This window comes from Tenrec ecaudatus, chromosome 14 (genome assembly GCF_050624435.1).
Source record: "Tenrec ecaudatus isolate mTenEca1 chromosome 14, mTenEca1.hap1, whole genome shotgun sequence".
NCBI classification, from domain to species: domain Eukaryota; kingdom Metazoa; phylum Chordata; class Mammalia; order Afrosoricida; family Tenrecidae; genus Tenrec; species Tenrec ecaudatus.
The window spans coordinates 62166215-62182653 of NC_134543.1; the positions used below are offsets into that span (position 1 = coordinate 62166215).

The 16439-nt window shown below is 37.6% G+C and overlaps 1 pseudogene; it reads right to left on the reverse strand.

Annotated features, from left to right (window-relative positions):
• Nucleotides 1-2767: 2767 nt before the first annotated feature.
• Nucleotides 2768-6175, reverse strand: LOC142426591 (zinc finger protein 639-like; annotated as a pseudogene).
• Nucleotides 6176-16439: the final 10264 nt, after the last annotated feature.

The window sequence follows — 16439 nt, forward strand, 5'->3', positions numbered from 1 at the left end:
GCAGGAGCTGTGGTCATAGGCTCGACTCATGGTTCCAGCCTAGTACACATCCCTCTAGAACAGTTTTACTTGCCCTGTAAGGTTGTTATGAGTGGCAGTCAATGCAACCACACACAGCAATCTTCTTTCTCATATATGGAATCAGGTATGGTTTGTGTTGTTTTCAAGGATTATTCTAAGCCTATGTTTCAATGCATTTTATTTACAACCAGTATGGCCAGAATAGCCACCATTTTCCCTTGGATACACTGTATCCATCCCCTCACAGGTTACCCTCATTAGGGACACAGTATTCCTCTAGCCTCCATTATTCTTACATTAATGTCAGTACAAATAATTTTCCACAGCTCCACTGAGCTGTATCCACATACTTAGTGAGAACGCTTAGCACCTGAGTTCGGTGTGAATGTCTGGATAAAACCTGGGCCCCTGAGATCTTCACTTGCTAATAGGGAATGACTCAAGTGAAGGAGAAACAGCTGGAAACATTCAAAAATGATCAGAATTTTGAATGTGCAAAAAATAAATCTAGGAAAATTATAAATGTTCATGAATGAAATGGCTCACTGGGCTTTAGTGAGCTGAAATTGACAATTTTGAATTTAAAAAATCATATAATTCACTATGCCCAGAATAACATAATAAAGGGTTACAATTTACCATTTATTATCAAAATAAATATTTTAAAATTGATCATGAAGTACAAACTGTGTGATAGTATATAAATCTATCTGCCTTCAAGGAAATTAAATCAAATAAAATTTACCCACAAACAAAAAAGCTAGTGATGAAGAAATTAAATAATTTTACTAATTTCTTCAGTCTGAAATTGATCAAACATGCAATCAGATGCATGGATAATTATTGGTGCTTGGAATGCAAACACTGAAAACAAAGAGGAAGGAACAGTAGTTGGAAAATATACGGATTTGGTGACAGAAAGGCAGCTGGAGAGCACACGATAGAATTTGCATAACCAATGACTTGTCCACAGTGAATATATTTTTTCAACAACACAAAAGGTGACTACACACATGGACTTCTCCAGATACAATATACAGGAATCACATTGATTACATGTGTGTAAAGAAAAAACGTAGGAACTAATATCAGCAGCTAAAATCAGGCCAAGGACTGACTGGGGAACAAACCATCAATTGCTCATATGTAAGTTTAGGATAAAACTGAGGAAAATTAAAACAAGCCAAGAGCACCAGAATACAACATTAAGTCTATCCCACCAAATTTCAGGAAGATTTCAAGAACAAATGTGAGGCAATAAACTCTAATGACAGATGACACGATGAGCTGTGGGAGCACATCAAGAACATTACTCAGAAAGGATGCAAAAGATCATGACAAATGCCGGAAAGAAAGTAAAGATGAAGGGGATGTCAGAGAAGGCTCTAAAACTTGATCTGAATCATAGCGTAGCTAAAGAAAATGGAATAAATGGCAAAGTCAAGGAGCTGAATAGAAAATTTCAAAGGACAGCTTGAAAGGAGAAAAACAAAAAATTATCATGAATCGTGTAAAGAACTAGAATTTGAAAACTAAAAATGGAAGAACAGGTTCAGCATATCTTAAACTGAAAATATTTAAGAAAAACTTCAAACCTAAAATTACAATATGGCAAGAATGTATAGGCAAAATACTGAACGATGCTGTGAGCATCCAAAGAAGATGCAAATAAACACAGTCCCTATACCAAAAAAGTAGCCAGCATTTGGCCAGTTCAGGAGGTAGCATATGAGCAAGATATGATGGTTAAAGAAGGATAAGATGTGATGAAAGCATTAGCCAATAAAAAAGGCTCCAGAAATTGATGAACTATCTATTGAATTATTTCTTTTTTATTGTTCGCAGCGATGTATATTGTATTTGAGGCCAATGAGCTACTACTGCCATCTTTTTTTTATGTTTATTTCAGACATGAAACCAGTTTTGCCATTGTCAAAATAATTTATACATTATCATGGTAGCAGCCCCTTTCTTTCCAAGATCTTTTACACATTACAACAATCCTTCAGTGCATTCCAACTGATCATTTAACACCAGGAGTTTGACCCGAAGTTTGCCGTGAACACCGAACACCAAATGCTGACATGTTCTGAATGAGTTATGAAATGGCTCTTTTCCTTTACTGTCTGGGCCCTCACCATGTTCATCTCTCCACGGGGACATTTAAAATGACTCAGCACATAGATAAAGGCTTAGCAACAGTACTAACAGAAAGCTAGAATTACAGAAAACCAGAGTGTCTGACAAGAATGGGGTCTTTTCTTTCTGCAATAGCATTGACCTGTTCGTGTTACTATGTGCCCACTGATGCCATAGGGGTACATACTAGTGGGGAATGTGGAAGGGGACCAGCACCACAGGGCATCATCATATACAGTGGAGTGCTTTCAGATCGGGTTGAGTGCTGGACTTCAATGACATCCTATGTGAAGTGATTTATCACCGAAAACCAAGGTTGTCTTCTCAAGAGCAGCTATCATAACAGAAGTTGCTTCAGTATATATTTTTAGACAACTCATGGAATTGGAGCACATGCAATAGAAAGTCACCAAAGTGGTGAAAACTACCATGGAATCAAAAATACCACATTTCAGATAAATTATATGCTGGCAATAACAATGCCATAAAAACTGAAAATTAAAAACATTCTTGTTAAAGGCAATTCCCTTAAATTATCTTTAAAACCATCCATTTCAACATCCAAAAACAAACCCCAAACCCAAAATTTATTTTATACAGACATTAATCAAGTTGTCTCATGAGCTGGAAGGTGGCTAATTAATTCCCTTTCATATCCAAACCTCATCAAGCGGTCACTACATTTATGAGGTAGGTCAGCTGAGTGCTTTGCTCTGTCCTGTTGAGCATTCACAATGCTGGCATAAATAAATCCCCTCAGATAAATGTGAATTTAAATGCTTGCAATATTCTAGCATACTTGAAAAGCCTTTCCCATAGTCATCACAAACACGAGGAAAAATGTTAGTGTGTTCAATAGCAACATGCCTGTTGACATTTGTATGAAGTCTACTCTGAAACCCACATATTTGACATACAGAGACGTTTTTACATTTGTCAAAGGTAATTTTGCTTAAGAGGCTGTATTGTCCATGCTCTCCATGGTTATATTGCTTAACTCTATTAATTTACATGCGTGCTCATTTACCACGTGGTTATGAAAATCTTCCGGGCCATTCGTTTCATGTTCACAGAACTGGCACAAGTACTCCTGGTCACAGCTGTGCTCCTGGAGAAGTAAGTAGAGCTCACTGCTCGAGGAGAAGTGCACACCACACTGCTCACACCAATAGAGGTGATCGCTGAAATGGGTATCTGCGATGTGCTGGCTGAGGTTCTCAAAAATCACGGTTTTATAATCGCAGTATTTACAAATGTAGGGATCCTTCTCGTGCAGTTTGGCATGTTAGATCAGAAGCATGTGGGTCGAGAACGTTTCTTTGCACACTCGACACGCATTTGAATCAGTGCACTTATGCTTCAAGATCATGTGCTGCTTTAAGTCAGAAAAATACTTGCTGTTGAACTCACAAAGTTTGCATTTATAGAGACCCCTGCTATTAGCTCTCAGTAACGACCATTTCTGCTGGGCAGACACATTCAAAATTTGGCTCCTGTCAAGAATTTTACAAAGCTTGGCTGGTAGCTCTTCATCAGTTTGGTCCTGGAGACTCTCTGAGGAATTGTTTTCTGCCTCTAGATCATAATGACTGGAAGATGTCAGGGGAAGCCAGCCCCTAACACATCATTACTGGTACAGTAGGTGCAACTGTACAGCGATAATAAGTAAAGATTATAGTAAAGTTACAGAGAGCATGAGAGAAAGAATATTGAAATACATGGAGTCAGACACAATTCATGGTAGCATGCTCACCTCAGCCCTGCTTGGTGGTCCACGTGGAGGGAGAGAGATTGATCTTTAATGCTAGCCTAGGCTTTTATATTCTCTGGGGACATGCAAGCCCCTTAATTACAGGTGAGTACCCACATCACCGGAAGGGGCTGTGCTATAGGTTATAGAGCAATGAGAGGGGGTGGTCTAGGGAAATACACGCAATAGGAAGAGGAGGGGTTGGGGGTATACATGTGACAAGATGGGCGGATTCTAGATTTAGGATAGCAGCCTAACCTTGGTCATCCTTGGGCGGGTTTACCTCTCTGGTGTCTCCTACAAAGAAACAGACAACTACTATCCTTATCAGAAGGGAGTGGGCCCTACTTGTGGGATAAACAGTGGTGTCTGCTTGCTCTAGATGGCTGATAGCTCTTAGGGAGAATGACCCCTGATCTACTCCTGATGCCCTCCAAGTGTACAGTCATTCGCAAGCAGCTAAGTTTGGAATATATTTGGAAGAGACAGCTTGAGAGAAATCTTTCTGTTTCCCACAGGGGGACATCCATATTTGTAACTATTTCAAAGAAAGGTAATGAAACTGAGTGTTTGAATTAAAGAACAACATTATTAATATCTCATGTACATCATTTTATTTTCTGAAGATCATCCAACAATACCAATCATAGCAGTACACTGACAGGAACGGCCGAGGATTCAGGCCAGATTCAGAAGAGAAAGTGTAGCAAGGGCTAGCCTTGCTGATTTCAGATGGATCTTGGCTCAAAGCAGAAAATAACAGAAATATGCTTTTTTGTGTTTTATTGACTATGCCAATGTACTTGACTGTGTGAATCATAACCAAATATGGCTAACCTCGAGAAGAATAGGGATTGCAGAACCCGTCACTGTGCTCCTGCAATACGTGTACGTGGATCCAGAGGCAGTTCTCTGAATGGAACAAGGGAGACTGCGTAATTTAAAATCGGGAAATGTCTGATTTTGTAACTTTCCACCATCTTATCCAATCCGTATGCTGATCAAATCATCAGAGACTCTTGTATACACGTGGAAGCATGTGGCATCCAGGCTGGAGGAAGGTTTATCAACAATATAAGATGGCCCACTCTTGCTGAAAGTGAGGAAGACATGATGCACTTGCTGATGAAAATTAAGCACTGCAGCCTTCAGTATGGATTACCACTCAGTGTAACAGTGAGGAAGACTGAAGAAGAATCAATGCACTTGAATTGTGGTGCCAGCAAAGGACTTGACATTTCTAAGGATCGCCGAAAGAATAAAGAAATCTCTCCTAGAGGAAATACAGCCAGGATTCTCCTTAGACACCAGGGTAAGTAGGCTTCCTCACACATATTTTGGACAGGTTATCAGAAAAGACATGTTCCTAGAGAAAAACACTCTGCTTACTAATGTGTAACTCACTGCCTTCTAGTCGATGCTGACTCACAGCTACCCTATAAGACGTGGTAGGACGCTCCCGGCACGTTTCTGAAAATGTAGCTCTTCGTGGCATGAGAAAGCCTTATTTTTCTCCCATTGAGCAGCTGGTAGTTTTAAAGTGCTGACCTTGTGGATTACAGCACAACATATAACCTCTATGCCAACTTGCTAATGTATTAAAAAGTCAATACAAAACAAACAAGTAAAACCCCCGCACTGCCATTGAGTCAATGCTGACTCACAGTGACCCACCCGTCTGTCGATTTCTGAGACTGTAACTGTGTATGGGAATAGAAATCTCAGCTTTCTCCTGTGGAGCTGCAGGTGATTTCCAACTTCTGACGGTATGGGTATTAGCCCAACTCATAATCACTGTACCTCCATGGTTCCTCGCTAAACTATATAAGCAGATCCAAGGTCGAATATCACGATTAAAAAAACAAATTGGCATAGTGTCTGCAATAATGGCCTTAAAAATTACAATGGTGAGGATGGTGCAGAACTGGGTAATGTTTCATTCTAATATATGTGGGTCACTATGATTTGGAGCTGACTCCAGGGCACCTAACCAACAACAACAAAAAAACAATAACAACAACTTTTCCAGCACTCTAGCCCTGAACTTATACTCCATCTTCAAATTTTACATCATGATTTAATGCCTGACATTGCTGTACATCAGTTTAGTGTTAAACAAGTTTCACCTTGTCCCGGCTGCCGGTAGTCCCAACTTACAAACCTCACAGTCATTTCAGGCCAGATAAATATAGCATCATGAACTTTTCTCTAAACCTTGCCGTACCTCCTTCTCTTCTTGCTCAGTCCAGTACTCAGTTCAAACATTAGCACCACGAAGTACTTTCTGTAGCCATCCTTTACCCAGTCTCTATTATTTTTGAGTCTCAGATAGTCTTAATTTCCCTTCAATCTAGTAAAATTTTATACTTATGTTATGAATCTGAATATTAGGCTCCTCCCTCTATAAACAGCAGCAATTTGAAAGACCATTAGTTTTTCCGTTGATTTGATTTGTAGATCTGGGAGAAAGTGTCTGAATGACTGGAGCAATACACAGTTTGATTGGACGCACTACAGAAGGCAGAAGTACTCCTGGCTAAAGCAACAATGTGAGAAGAAAGGTCAACTCACTTCTCTGAGGCCTTTGTTGTATCTCCAGCCAAGCCATTACCCCATTCATTTGTGACTGCAGGATTGTGTCCTACAAACACATATTAATTGAAAAAGTTCTCATATTTTCTATATACATAATGCCCAAGTACTAAGAGGTGAAGGTTACATAAGGGCTATCAATACAGATCTTGCAAATGATGAAATATAACTATATTCCTTAGTTGAAAACTAGCAAGTGTCCTCAATTCTTTTCTTCCTAATTTTTAAAAGTTTCAACCCCTTTTCCTTTCCTTCCTATAGTTCTCCCCCACCTCCACACCCGCTTCTTTTCCTTCCTTACTAGTAATTCACTAATCTAAATACGCTACCAAAATAATTACATCTAGTGTACAAGCCAATTCTGACTTGTGGCAACCCCATGGGCTTCAGAGCAGGCTTGTATGCCCTCGGGTTAGCAGGGCTGTGGGCCTTCATAGAAGAGGAAGCCTTGATTCATGGAACTGGCGGGTAGGTTCAAACTACCAACCCTCAGAGGAATAGTAGAGAGTTTAGTCACTGGCATCACTGAAGGGCTCTTTTAAATGCATCAATTTTTATTTTATTAAAATTATACATGAGTGAAATTTAAAGAGTGAAATGGGTTTGCATAGTGTGTTGTGAAGATCGGCTGGTGCGGATAACTACATTTTTTAACCTTTTTTTAATTTGGATTTTTGCAACTTTAGATATTGGGGTTACTTTCATATCCTATCAATTAGCCAATGCAATAAGACATATTTCATTATATCTACCACTTAAGGTATTTGGTGACAAAAGGCTTTCCATAAGTCTGTTGTTTATCGTATAGCTAAAATTTGAATTAAATTTTCTTTCTAGTATTTATGTAGATTATAAGAATTTTAAAAATGATTCTAATTTCATGGGAGCTTGTATACTAAAATTTGAATTAGATATTAATGTAAAAAGTTTTTATTCTAAATATAAGCATTCATTCATGCATTGCATTCATCCAGGAAATAAAAAGTAGCTTCAAAACTTTGTGAAAATTCTATTATAATGTATTTCATTTTAAATAAAATTTTGAAGGTCCCTTGCATTTATCTATTGTCTACCATGTATTTAGAATGATTCTCCTGTGAGGTAGTTTATTGTGCCAACCTGGGCGATAAACACAAGTGGGGTTAATTGAAGGGGGGAGGGATAAATGACTCAGTGAGCCTCGCCTTATGAGTTCTTGGGTCTACTGCTTTGTGATGGTCGCACCAGAGTGCAGCTGCCTTAGCCAGTTCCCTGGTTTGGCTGGCAAGGCTTACTCCCTGCAAGACATCCCTGAGGAGAAGCCGCATAGACTTAACCCCATGAAGCCCTAGGTGTTGGAGCAGCCATGTGGAGACCCCTGCCAGCACTGAGATGTTAAAAAATTCACTGACTCAGCTTTCCTCTTGCAGTTGGCATCATTGTGTCTGTTTTGTGAGATGGAGGAGGACTTTGTGGATTGGTGTTGAACATATGGGTTAATGGGTTCATGTTGGACTTGTGGGTTTGGGAAGCACTGAATTGGGATGTTTTATTGATGCACATTTAACTTTTATATAAAACTATCTCATACATGAATTTCTGTGGATTTGTTACACTATCACATACTGTGTGTATATAATGACGTATAAAATAGCTGAACAACCAGGAAAAAGAGTTCACATACATTTTTTCCAGGCTAGAAATACTATTTGCTTTATGTGATTCTTAACAATTCATCTTTACTATTCAAAAGTTGAATGTTTTAAAGTTAAAATCTGAAACATATAAGGAATATTGTTATTTTAGTTGTTTAAAAATCACTGAAAATAAATATATTTGTTGATGGTTTTAAAGTTAATGATTGATTGTTATATTATCAATATATCAGATAGTTCATCAAATAGTGTTGATTTAATATAAAAACTAATCCTAAGCACATTTCTCTAGCATTACATCTGCATAAAATATGTAAACTGTACATCCAGATTCTACTTTTTAAAACAGAAACAATAATTTTTATTTTGGAAAAAAATGCTTGGTTTTATGTTGACATAAGTATTGCTTGTAAATTTTCATTTATAATTTTTAGATATATCTGGTGCTTATTAGTGTCATGTTTTATTCTTAAATATGAGAGTAGGTTTAAAAAGCATTGTTCCAAAATCACAGATAACTTTATTAAAGAAAAATACCAAAATGTACAGCTATTGTTTTGAGACATATTCTCTATCTGTCCTCACACCTCTGAAGGCAATGTTTTCATTTCTCTAATTCTTCTGCAAGGAATTGTACACCGTGATTTATACCACATCAAAATGGAAGTTTTGATACCTTTAAGGCACACAACTTCTATTCCTTTTAAGTATTCTTTGAATTTTGGAAGTTTAAAAAATGTGATGTGAGAAGATAGAGGTTGTAATGTGGGTAGACAAAACATCCCAATGAAATATTTTCTAGCACAAACTTTACTACCTTCCAAGAATGAGCAAACATATTGTTATGGTGGAGTGGAAATACCACAGCAAAACTTTCCCGGCCCTTTTCCCATCAACAGTTTTAAAATTTCTTAAAAGTTCTTTATAATAAGTCCCTGTGTTAGTTCTGTATCATTTGAGAAAATATTTGAAGGGAACCCTTTGAAATCTCCAAGAAGACGTTTGCTATAATCTTCTAAGCTGACCTCTCTGCTTTGGATATTACTGGCCCGGCAGATCGGAGAGTCAGCCACTGTTTTTGTGAGACCTTGCTCTCTGGATCATATAGATAAATCCAAAAGTAATTCCCACTTAAGATTTCCTACAGAAAACTGTCTTCCTTCATGTCACTCTTGCTTAAAAGACTGATGCAAAGATCTTACAGTGTTTGAACTAGTTGATCTTCACACGACGCTTTTGACATCACCTTGACAGCTTGTTGAACCCAAGATGTTCGCTTAACATTTAATATGCAGAACCATGTGAGATTCAACTTCAGCCGCTATCAAGTCAATGGTATTTCTCCAATCTTCTTTTACCAGATTCTGTGCTCCTTTATTCATCAAAAGTGAAGATAGTCTGCCCTCTCTAAGCTCATCTGTGAGGACTTCCTCACCTTCCTCAAAAGCGCGATTCATTTAAAAAGTCTTATTTCACTGTAGTCCCAGAAACTGATTGTGAAGCTTCAGTGAGTCATGGACAACACTGTAGCAAAACAAATACAAGTGTATTTCTAAGAGAATTTGTCTGCAACCAGCCACGGGACACTAGCATAAGTTTAAACAGTTTTGTATGGCATAAATTCATATATGTGATGTAGTAGTTACCAGTTGACCTTCTAACTACAAGGTCAACAGTTGGAAACCACCAGCCACTCCGCAGGAGAAATACAGGCTTTCCAATCCTGTACAGAGTTACAGTATGAGAAACCCCAGGGATGGTTCTACCCCGTCCAACAAGGTCACTCTGAGTAAGCCGACTAGACGGCAGTGAGTTTGCTTTTTTAATGTATGACTTAAAACCATAGAAACAATAGTTTTGATTCACACAAGTAATTCAATTTAGAGTTTTAGAAAATTTTCCCATTTATAAATTTGACCTTATTGACAGCAACTTTACAAAATGTAATCTTTAAAGATTAATATCTAGGAAGCATATAAATACACGTGCATAATTTTATATTCAAAGAAGTATAAATGTCACAATATAAAAATATTTCCCTCTAATTCATCTGATATGTGGTGAAATGCAAGAGTGATTGCTGTAGTAAAAGTAATATATATTAATTAATTTAGCATATTTCACACACCCTAATGTTCTATTATGACTGCAAAAAATGTTAATTGAAAAATATTTATATTGCTAATTAAGTGCTGGCACTTGAAAGGCCCTTGTTTTTAGTCTAATCAACATTATTTATTATTTGACTTAAACAGAATAATTTCATATGGCACTTTTAACTTCTCACTTATAAGTCTTTTTTGTGTCTAATATACAAAATGCTGATACATTTCCTTCTATCACATTGTCTAAAATTGAAACACTTTTCTTTTTCAAATTACTTTTTCTATAAAAATGTCATTTAACACTTTAATTCTTTACTTATATTTCTGGCTATTTTTTAACAAAGTTTACTCTAGAAATAATATATTTATCTTCACTATCTTATTAAAAACCTTGCCATTGCTTGGGTATTTATCAAAACAAAGAAAGGTGGAATACTTCTAGTGCTATATTCAATCATAAAAAATTTCTTAATTCCTGTGATGTCAGTCACTAGGTTATATATACCTAATACTCTCAGACCAATTACTATGTATTCAACGACCTGTATTCTCCACTCCTGGAAGGAGTTACAGGCTTAGAAATGCACAAGGACAGTTTTACCTTGTCCTACAGGTTGCCAGGAATCAGAATTGATCCGATGACAGTGAGTTTGAGTTTGGTTATACTAAACAAATTGGACTATCTAAGGAAGGAAGTGACACCGGGATCGGAAAGGACTCATTAATAACTTGAGACAGGCAGGTGACATACTCTTGCTTGCTGAAAGGACTTGAAGCAGTTGCATGGAATGAAGATCAAAAACTACAGATTTTAGTATGGTCAGTGATACCTCAAATTAAGTAAATACAACTGCACCCAGAATCTACATCAAAATGAAGAAAAGATTAAAGATGTCAAGAATTTCCTTTTACTTCGATCTACAATTGATACCCACGGAAGAGAGTCAGGAAACCAAACTATGCATTTTACTAGACAAGTGTAGTACAAAGATATCTTTACAGTGTTCACAAGTAAAGATGTTACATTGAGGACTAAGTTAAACCTGACCCAAATCATGGTATTTTCAATAACCTCAGATGTATACAAAAGCTAAAAAAAAAAAAAGAAAGAAAGAAAATAGAAGGCCTATTTATAACCCATGCCTTTAAATTATGGCCTTAGTGAAAAAATCTTAAATATAACATTGACAGAAGAGCAAACAGATCTTCCTTAGAAGAAGTAGAGCTAAACTCATGCTCTTCATAAAGTCGATTCTTCAGATTTCGTCTCACAGGGCTTTGTTAGTTATCCAGAGTGATCAGTGCCTAGCGAAGAACATCACACTTGGAAAGGAGAGTGTCAGCAAAGGAGTGGAAAAGCCTTATCAAGGCCGACTGACACAATAGCAGGATCAATGGGCTCCAGCACCACTAAGATATGTTGATGATGTTTGCTTCATTGTATATAGGGCTTTATGAGTCAGGCCTCCCTGAAATGAGCTTCAAAAAGTTCATTGGTAAAACTAATAGAAAGATCATGATATTCTTCCATTAAATTGTGAAACAGCCCCATATATGCATGTGTGTGCATATGCATATATGTATACATTATTGATATGTAAGCACTCACAACTACAGATAGAGATCAGTTATTTATAAAATATGCATTATCAACATATGAAAATATGTGCACAATACATATTATACTATACAGGACAAGCCATTAGCTCTCTTGGGGATTTATGCAATTTTATGTTTGAATCTAATAATTTGAAACTTAAGTAGAGATGTCTGTAACAGATAGCAATATTCAGGACACAAGTAAATTTGTTTCTTGTTGTGTAAAATCTGGAAGCTCATAACAGTAAATATGACTGAATAGAGCAATGAGAATTAGAAACCATGTTATTTCTATATTTTATTGAAGATATTATACCAATAATGTGATTAAAATTTGAAAAATTATTTTAAATAGTCAAATTCTGAGGCAGATAGTGATAAAGATACATCTATATTTCACTGTTTAAGTAAGAGATGGATATTGATTCAAATGGCTGACTTAGCAATTTGAACCTAGAGAAAATACGGGTCTGAGGAGTAGAGAAATGTCAAACCATAGGGTTTCGATATATTTTGATTATGCAGTTGTATCAGGCTGGATTCGCTAGAGAAATACAAGCAGGACACCCATATATGTATAAGAAAGAGCTTTATATCAAGGAGTAATTTTATATCAAAAAGGCACCCCAGTCCAGTCCAATTCTAATCCATCAGTACAATGAAAGCCAGGGCCCTCTTCACACTGATAACATAGAAATATGAAGTGTGATTTAAGACTGCAGACCAGTGACTGCAGACATGTGAATCCAAGGTCAATGGTAAGATGGCAGTGTAGCAACAATCCTCAGGGTCCTGGGACCTACATGAGAATTGGCAGGGAAGCAGACTCCCAGCAAGCAAGAGGGGAAGGGACAAAGCGAGAGGGGGGAAGTTCCGTTTCTCCCTTGTAAGAAGGTCACACCCTCAAGGGGGCATCAACAGGCTATGACCTGATTGCGTTGTTAGCACCCCTAGACATTCACACACAGGGTCAAGTTGACATAAAACCTAATTGTGACAGCAGTACAGCGAGGGGAAGAGCAACCTAGGGTGGTTTTTGTTGTTTTGCTTTGCTTGTTGGACCCATGGTGAGGATCTATTTTGAGGTGTGGAATAAGAACAAAGTTCAAATTTGGAAGCATGGAAATATTTGATTATTTTCAGACGTACTCCAAAACAACTAGGCATGTGGTAATGTTCGATGGATGGTAATTGCAGACTTAATAAGAGGGACCTGTAAAATGTTCGTTGAAAAAAAATGGAATTAAAATATAATGAATTTTCTCCACAAACTAAAGATCCCTCCCTCATAGCTCTAGAACTCAATCCTAACATCTGAGCTGGAAGGTAAAAGCTTGACAATCATAGATGTTTGGCAAAGGCCACACATCTACTTCCAGGAAAAAATATTGAACCCTTATGTGTTATCAATAACTTTGTCTGTATTTGCCAATCTTCATAATTCTCTTTCCTAATTATGGTGACTATTTCCTTTGCGTAAGGTTTGTGTTAAATGGCTTTCCCCCTGTTTTAACCATCAAAGCAGGGCTTTATTAAGTCTCCAGGAGAAGCTCATTGATAAGTGCAAATAAGCTTTAGTTTGTGATAATTAAACCAACAGTTCATTCTTTTCATTTTCAGTGGGAATCTGTTCAAATCAAAATTCATCTGATGTTAAATTTATTGTTTATAAGAAAATGTTGGTTGGAGATGAATCAATTGTATGAGTTAGAAGCATTTTAGAAGATAGTTTTTAATTAACACAAGGCAGACACCAATATAATGGTCTCCCATTTCTATGTACTGGTTAAAATATTGATTTCCTTTAAAATTTATTGAAACATTCTATGAAATTAAGAGAATCCATAAAAATTAAGACAGATCCTCAACTTTTACAAATATTTCTTATAAAAAGTACTGTATCCTCTTGTTTTCCTGTACACTAAAACTAAATAATGCAACAATATTTTGTTCTAGCTAATAGTGGTGGCTGCGCAGTGTTACATGAATTGTCCTATGACTGCTTTAGCTTACCATATCCTACTGAAAGCTTTTCATGTTACAATAAGTTTCCTGTAAGTCAGAAATAATTTTAAAGTGATATCTGAAAAAATAAACTAAAAAATTCATTTGTTGTCCTATTATGTTTGACCTCAGAGAATTCATGTAGGATCATTTGGTGCTATTTTATAAAGGCAGAAACTGACTTTCAAAGCTGGTAAACTAAATCTACTCCAATTAAGAGGATTCCGGAGCATGGATATGAAAATGTTCTAAGTTTACCCCACTCCATTGTGTAACTTACTTACTTGGAGCTTTCTCCAAAGGAAGGTAAAGGGCTGATTATAGTCCAGGGAAGGTGATATTTTCAAGAATGGCAAATCTGAGTTTCTTTCCTGAGACAGTACACTGCAAACTGCAAGAGAAAGGGCAGCCTTGCTCCATATGCATGGACATACAGCATGCTTATGGGTAGTTATTGGTGGTCCTAGTTCCCAAGATACAGAAATATAAGCAAAATAAAGTGGTAAGGAATAAAAAAATAAGAGAAAATGGGGGACAGATGATGTTTTCGGTGTCCTCCAGTTGATCTGAAGAAATATATTCATTTCTTTTTGAGACATATTACATTATAGTTCAGGCTTCCTGAGCTCTGATAACCAAACAATAACTTTGATATGGATTTTTATTTATGTTTACAAATTCCCTAACAAATACAGTTTTCTTTTAATACAAATTTGGAAGCAACATTTTTGATACTCTCCCAATCTTCATTTATTATAAAGGACAAAACACCTGTTGCAATATCCACTGGAATTAGATTAAGAAAAAAAAATATCACTTGCCAAAACAGACAAGTTACTATTCACAAAAGCAAATCATATAAAAACCAAAAAACAGAAAGTGAAAGGAACAAGCAAACAAAAATCAGGGTGCTAACCTCGCTAGTATCAGGTCAACCCCACTAAACTATACCACCGGGGTTCACCTGTAAAGTAATGCCTGGTTTTACAAAAAGCATTAGCAGAGCATTCCCAATAAAGAGCCCATGTGTTTAGATGTGAGGTGAGCCTAGCTATTTCTGGAAAAAAAAAGATATTAACATGTGTGTCAAATATATACCTTTATTTTTAAAAGTTTATCATGTACTTATTTTTTTATCATGTACTTATTTTAGTATGGAAAGACCTTCCCAAACATTACTTCCCATCTTTCTTACTCAACTCTATTTCACACTTATGTTCTTCTTCTGTCCGTCTGTCTTTTCATTTTATTTTCTCTCAATCCTATTTGCAGTTATTATTTGCAACATAACCACTACTCTAATCATCTAGTGGGTCAGCCCTGAAAATAATTTCTCTGCTTGTGAGGGAATAAGATAAATGAAGACCTTGTACTATCTTAGGTCTGAGGGGATAGCTACCACCAGAGTGTCAATGCTTTTTGGGGTATGAAAAATTTCACATTTTCATTATGGAAAACAGACAGGACAATCCTAAGGTAAGCACACCTCAGAATTCCTCGCCACCCCATATTATGCAGCAGCATTTACACAAGTTCAGAAGAGTTAACAAGGAGAGGTGGAATCAGAACATGGGGGGAGGAACTGGAGTAAGTGAAGTTACACTGAGGGCACTGCAATGAAAAGATGAAAGAACATGTGTGTAAGTTGTGGAGAGTGAAATTGATGAGCCGTTTTGTACACCTTCACTCAATTCACAATAAAAGTTTTAAAAACCATTACGAGTCCAGCATAAAGAAGGAGAAGTGAGGCAGGTGAAGTGGGGTGGAGAGAAAGTGGGGTGAGGGAGAAGTGGGGTGGGGAGAAACTGAGTGGATGGCATGGGGGGAACAGGGCACTAACCCACCCAGGGGAGAGTATTGGTTGTGTCCCCACAGAACTGGAACATGCATACGGACCCCACCATCACACACCAAGCCAGGAGAGCAACGTAAAGTACGGAGGATTACACAAAGAGACTGGACCATTCGCTGGCCCCATCCAGAATTAGCCCGACCCCACCATTGAAGGAAGTACCACAAAAAATGAAAATAGATCGTCTGGTGTGGGAAAGAACTGACCTACCACACCACACCCAGAAGGAAGCTGAAGCAAAGGAAGGAGGAAGAACGGAACGGAGCACACGTGGGCCCACCAAGCTCAAGGTCGATAGACCAGCTAGAAGAGCCCCTTGTACAGAGAGGACCATACAGTTGGCCACACGGCAAGATGGGACATACTGCCCATGGCCCTACAAGGGACAGCACTTGAGACACAGAGGGAGATGAGTGACTGAGCTAACCCAACCACACTGAGGCAAACACTGGGGGTGTGCAATGGAGCAGCAGGGGAAGCAGAGCAAGGAGATCATGAGGGATGGACTTTGATGCCAGGACATGGTACCCCACCAGACTCATCCGGAAAACACTCCTAAAGGCCAACAAGCAGACCTCGAACTACTAACAGAATTTTTTGTTTTGCTGTCTTTTTGTTTTGTTTTTTTCTTGTAAAATTTGTATGTGAGTGGCTTTTTTGTCTGTCAGCGTGTCGGTGTTGCTGCTGTCGATGCCATGTTTAGGTGCCACTTGGGTGCTGTCAAAGCCATCTGCATTTTATGC